Source organism: Triticum dicoccoides, chromosome 3B (genome assembly GCF_002162155.2).
Source record: "Triticum dicoccoides isolate Atlit2015 ecotype Zavitan chromosome 3B, WEW_v2.0, whole genome shotgun sequence".
Taxonomy (NCBI): Eukaryota; Viridiplantae; Streptophyta; class Magnoliopsida; order Poales; family Poaceae; genus Triticum; species Triticum dicoccoides.
In genome coordinates, this window is record NC_041385.1 from 84,665,890 (window position 1) to 84,672,641 (window position 6,752).

Sequence of the window (6,752 nt, forward strand, 5' to 3'; positions counted from 1 at the left end):
ATATCTTGATGTAGTGTTGTTGATGTGCTGATGAATTCTTTCTTGAAATTAGGCTGGGATACAGTTGTTATGCTACTCAATTGGTGGCTGAAGTGCTGTTTAAATGGAGCCCGGGAGTGTTAAAAATAGCTAGTATGCAGCCTTGCTCAATTTCTCTGTTTAACACATAATTTCACATGGAATATCCTTTGTTATTAACAACACCCATAAATACATACAATCACATCAAGCAAGATACAGAAAAATTAGGAAGAGAATGTGTGTTGCTTAGTCCTCACGACTCACCTTGGTGAGAAGGGCACTGAGCTTGCCGTCTTTCTGGTGCCGAGGACAACCTTGCTACCGGAGGAGATCAGTAGGGAGAATGAAGGGTGTCCGCGAGTGTGCAATGCTCCGCACACGCATAGGCGAGTGTTCCTCCAAGTTGTGGTACCACCGATGTCCACTTTGCAAGATATGTGACTAAAATGCAACTTAGGTGCAAGTTGTGATACCTAATGTGTCAATACCTCTATAAAGTAGTACGCCCCTTTAATCAAATCCTGATAAATAGTATGATAAATCAAGCGAAAAACTAGGAGCACTATAGAGAATATCGTTGCAATATCCTGCTCCTTTTTTGGCAACACTAGAGGATTGTTGCATTATGTTGTACGTATTACCATGGATGCTTAGTTTGTCGCAATATGTAATAGTTATCGCAATGCAACGAAGATGAGGCAAAGAGTCACCCCTATTACAACCAATAAATGCTTTGTTGCAATATGAAGCCATGTTTTTTGCAACCGTATCTATGACTAGTGCCACAAGTCAGAATTATTACAATATATTTCTAAATATTAGCACAAAGATGTACTTTGTTGCAATACCTAGCCTTTATTGCAACAATATGACCCATTCACGCAACGGGACGGAACTGTCGCAACAGCACTACCATATTACAACAACGATGCAGCTTGTGGCAATACATGGCTTCTATTGCACAAAATGAGTACTTAGCGCGATGAAACGAAATTGTTGTAATATGTAGATCCTATTACCACAAACTGGAATTTTGTGGTAATATAGCATTTTATTGCAACAAAATATAGTTGTAGCAATAAATTTTGTTCCAATAGACCGGAATCCTTGTAGTGAATATATAGGAGCTTGCCTGATATAAGGAAATGTAATCAAATCCCTAAAAAAATTATCCAAACGAGTGGTGCAATGCAATACACCTTATATTTCGGGTCTTTTTCTCAAAAATCTATACACCTTATATCAAGGAACGGAGGGAGTATATTTCACAGCAATGACAAAATATATATACAACAACTCTCGAGAGTCAAGTTTAACAAAATAAGACAATAAGGGTCTCATGACAAAGATACAACGCATACAACAGAAGCAAATATACCTAAATGTAAATAATACAAATTGACTTAAGGTGGCTTCAAAGAAAAGAAAATGATGCCCATAGCCCTACCCAGACCACTATCTGCGTGATAACCAGCTAACGTTGTCCATCAACAAACCTACATCATGAGTTGATGTCAGCTAGATTGCGACAATCCACGAAAAATGAGTAAATTAAGCAAGGTGAGTACTCAACTTTACTTGCAAGACTCACATCAGACCTAAGCTAGAAATATGCAACATGTCTCAATGTAAGGGGGTAATGGTTTAGCAGCACAAGCACTAAGCATTCTATAGAGACTCGCTACAACTTGCGCCTATTAGAGATAAGATGAGAAAGTGCATAAAAGTAAAGGAAAGTGCATTCTCTACTCTATTCAACTACCTACTACAAACATAGCACTACCTTGTCCTCCCCTTGTATCTCTCATGAAGAAGAACCCACAAGGAACTCACACACTTTGACAAATTTTAATCATTAAGTTTAAAGTTGGTATATGATCAAGTTAACAAGATATAGGTCATTGATAACCGCGGACAGACTACTCGAATAGATTTATCCTTGCAGGGGTGTACCAGTGTACCCACACACACGACCCTCCCTTATAGGCCAGCCGAGCGCATCATATGCCTAAACTGGTGGGTACATATCGACTACGACACTCCCCTAGCTATACCCACATCTAGGCAGCCACTCGACGAGTCGACACCGAGTTAAGAGTTCAGTTGTAGCTCCAAATTCAGACTCAACCATGAGTGGGAAGCGGCCAGGATCGGTTGTTGCTCGAAAATAGGGTCAGTCGCCTATCGGTCCACAATTTGTGAACCACAAGGTGTTGTAGCCCCAAACTAGGGTCAACCGCCTAGTGGATCAAAGGTTGAAAGAAGCAAATATAAAACCAACTTGCGGCCTTTGAAAAGTTATGCAGTTTTAGGTACCGATCGAAGGGGCCTGCAAACCCCACATATGGTTAGATGAGTACAACAAAAACAATAACTTGTCTTGTACTCCAAGCTTCTCTCCAGTTGTATCCCTCTATATACCTCATACGAGAGTTAGTTAATTACAACAAACATTGTAGGATTCTATAATTTCTACATAACATACTATTGGAATCACTGCTTTCTATAGCTGGACAAGTGAGGGGGTGTGGTGTTTTACTGTCAGGAGCACAACGTTAAGATGTTTTTGTTGAAATATGGGGTGGGCTTTAGGACCATCCAACAATTTTCGAAAAATCTCTAAGGGCCCATGTAGGTTATATGGCACTAGGTGTAGTGGGAAGTTTAGTCCCACCTCGAAAGTGGAAGAGGAGTTGGATCTCCTTATAAGGGTTTCTCTTCTACATGCTATTGGAGATTGAGAAGAGAAGAGGCCCTCGCGCACTCCTCCTCCGCCGCCCGCCTCGCCACGCCTCGTCACGACACACCGCGGGTTGCAAGAATGAGCCGAGCCGAGCTCACATCTACGTGCTTATTTTTACCAGTCACTAACGGAGAGTTTCTGATAGCTGGGCCATGATCTGAGACATCGGATCATGGGTCAAGCCCACGTCTCTCCACGCGGCTGCGCCTATATAAGTGTGCGGTGTCTCCTAACCCTAGCCGCCACGAACATCTCACATCTACTCCCACACAAACCGCCTGATACATCTCCAACGTATCTATAATTTTTGATTGTTCCATGCTATTATATTACCTGTTTTGGATGTTTAATGGGATTTACTATACACTTTTATATTATTTTTCGGACTAACCTATTAACCGAAGGCCCAGTCCAAATTGTTTTTTTCCTATTTCAGTGTTTCACAGAAAAGGAATATCAAACGGAATCCAAACGGAATGAAACCTTCGAGAGAGTTATTTTTGGAACAAACGCAATCCATGAGACTTGGAGGGGACATCAAGAAAGAAACAAGGCAGCCACGAGGCAGGAGGATGCGCCCAAGGGGGGTAGGCGCGCCCCCCACCCTCATGGATCCCCTGATCGACTTCCTTCGCCTATATATACTCATATACCCTAAAAACATCCAGGAGCACCACGAAACCCTATTTCCACCGCTGCAACCTTCTGTACCCATGATATCCCATCTTGAGGCCTTTTCTGGTGCTCTGCCGGAGGGGGAATCAATCACCGAGGGCTTCTACATCAACACCATAGCCTCTCCGATGATGCGTGAGTAGTTTACCACAGACCTTCGGGTCCATAGTTATTAGCTAGATGGCTTCTTCTCTCTCTTTGATTCTCAATACAAAGTTCTCCTCGATCTTCTTGGAGATCTATTAGATGTAATTCTTTTTGCGATGTGTTTGTCGAGATCCGATGAATTGTGGGTTTATGATAAAGATTATCTATGAACAATATTTGAATCTCCTCTGAATTCTTTTATGTATGATTTGTTATCTTTGCAAGTCTCTTCGAATTATCAGTTTGGTTTGGCCTAATATATTGATATTTTTTGCCATGGGAGAAGTGCTTAGCTTTGGGTTCAATCTTGCGGTGTCCTTTCCCAGTGATAGCAGGGGCAGCAAGGCACATATTGTATTGTTGCCATCGAGGATAAAAAGATGGGGTTTATATCATATTGCTTCAGTTTATCCCTCTACATCATGTCATCTTGCCTAATGGGTTACTCTGTTCTTATGAACGTAATACTCTAGATGCATGCTGGATAGCGGTCGATGTGTGGAGTAAGAGTAGTAGATGCAGAATTGTTTCAATCTACTTGTCGCGGACGTGATGCCTATATACATGATCATGCCTAGATATTCTCATAACTATGCACTTTTCTATCAATTGCTCGACAGTAATTTGTTCACCCACCGTAGTACTTATGCTATCTTGAGAGAAGCCACTAGTGAAACCTATGGCCCCTGGGTCTATTTTCCATCATACAAGTTTCCGATATATCTTATCTTGCAATCTTTACTTTCCAATCTATATCATAAAATTACCAAAAATATTTATCTTATTATCTTTATAAGATCTCACTTTTGCAAGTGGTCGTGAAAGGATTGACAACCCCTTTATCGCATTGGTTGCAAGGTTCTTATTTATTTGTGTAGGTACGAGGGATTTGCATGTAGCCTCCTACTGGATTGATACCTTGCTTTTCAAAAACGGAGGGAAATACTTACGCTACTTTGCTGCATCACCCTTTCTCTTCAAGGGAAAACCAACACATGCTCAAGAGGTAGCAAGAAGGATTTCTGGCGCCGTTGCCGGGGAGTCTACGCACAAGTCAAGACATACCAAGTACCCATCACAAACCCTTGTCCCTCACATTACATTATTTGCCATTTGCCTCTCGTTTTCCTCTCCCCCACTTCACCCTTGCCGTTTTATTCGCCCTCTCTTTCCCGTTCGCCTCTTTTTCGCTTGCCTCTTGTGTGCTTGTGTGTTGGATTGTTTGTCACGATGGCTCAAGATAATACTAAATTGTGTGATTTCTACAATACCAACAACAATGATTTCCTTAGCACTCCGATTGCTCCTCTTAACGATGCCGAATCTTGTGAAATTAATGCTGCTTTGTTGAATCTTGTCATGAAAGATCAATTATCTGGCCTTCCTAGTGAAGATGCCGCTACTCATCTAAACAACTTTGTTGATTTGTGTGATATGCAAAAGAAGAAAGATGTGGACGATGATATTGTTAAATTGAAGTTATTTCCGTTTTCACTTAGAGATCGTGCTAAAATGTGGTTTTCGTATTTGCCTAAAAATAGTATTGATTCATGGAATAAGTGCAAAGATGCTTTTATCTCTAAGTATTTTCCTCCCGCAAAGATCATCTCTCTCAGAAATGATATTATGAAATTTCAACAACTTGATCATGAACATGTTGCACAATCTTGGGCGAGGATGAAATTAATGATTCGCAATTTCCCTACACATGGATTAAATTTATGGATGATCATACAAATTTTTTATGCCGGATTGAATTTTGCTTCTAGAAATCTTTTAGATTCGGCCGCGGGAGGCACTTTTATGGAAATCACTTTAGGAGAATATACTAAACTCCTAGATAATATTATGGTTAATTATTCTCAATGGCATACCGAAAGATCTACTAGTAAAAAGGTTCATGCGATAGAAGAGATTAATGTTTTGAGTGGAAAGATGGATGAACTTATGAAATTGTTTGCTAATAAGAGTGCTTCTATTGATCCTAATGATATGACTTTGTCTACATTGATTGAGAATAATAATGAATCTATGGATGTGAATTTTGTTGGTAGGAATAATTTTGGTAGCAACGCGTATAGAGGAAAATTTAATCATAGGCCGTTTCCTAGTAATTCCTCTAATAATTATGGTAATTCCTACAAAAACACTTATGTAAATTTTAATAAGATGCCCTCTGATTTTGAGATGAGTGTTAAAGAATTTATGATTTCTCAAAAGACTTTCAGTGCTTTGCTTGAAGAAAAATTGCCTATGATTGATGAATTGGCTAGGAACCTTGATAGAATTTCTCTTGATGTTGATTCTTTGAAACTTAGATCTATTCCACCTAAGCATGACATCAATGAGTGTCTCAAATCTATGAGAATTTCCATTGATGAGTGCAAGGAAAGAACCGCTAGGATGCGTGCTAAGAAAGATTGCTTTGTAAAAGCGTGTTCTTCTAGTTTTCATGATAATAGGGATGAAGATCTAAAAGTGATTGATGTGTCTCCTATTAAATCTTTGTTTTGCAATATGAATCTTGATAATGATGGGACTGGAGATGAGTCAACTTTAGTTAAAAGGCGTCCCAATGATTTAGAGTTTTTAGATCTTTATGCAAAAATTGGTAAAAGTGGGATTGAAGAGGTCAAAACTTTATATTGCAATGAACCCACTATTTTGGATTTCAAGGAATTTAATTATGATAATTGATTTTTAATAGATTGTAATTCCTTGTTGCAATCCGTGTTAAATTCTCCTCATTCTTATAGTCAAAATAAAGCTTTTACTAAACATATCATTGATGCTTTAATGCAATCTTATGAAGAAAAACTTGAATTAGAAGTTTCTATCACTAGAAAACTTTATGATGAGTGGGAACCTACTATTAAAATTAAAATTAAAGATCATGAATGTTATGCTTTGTGTGATTTGGGTGCTAGTATTTCCACGATTCCAAAAACTTTATGTGATGTGCTAGGTTTCTGTGAATTTGATGATTGCTCTTTAAACTTGCATGTTGCGGATTCCACCATTAAGAAACCTATGGGAAGAACTAATTATGTTATTATTTTTGAAAATAGGAATTATGTGCTGGTAGATTTTATTGTTCTTGATATAGATAGCAATCTTTCATGTCCTATTATTCTTGGTAGACCTTTCCTTAGAACGATTGGTGCAA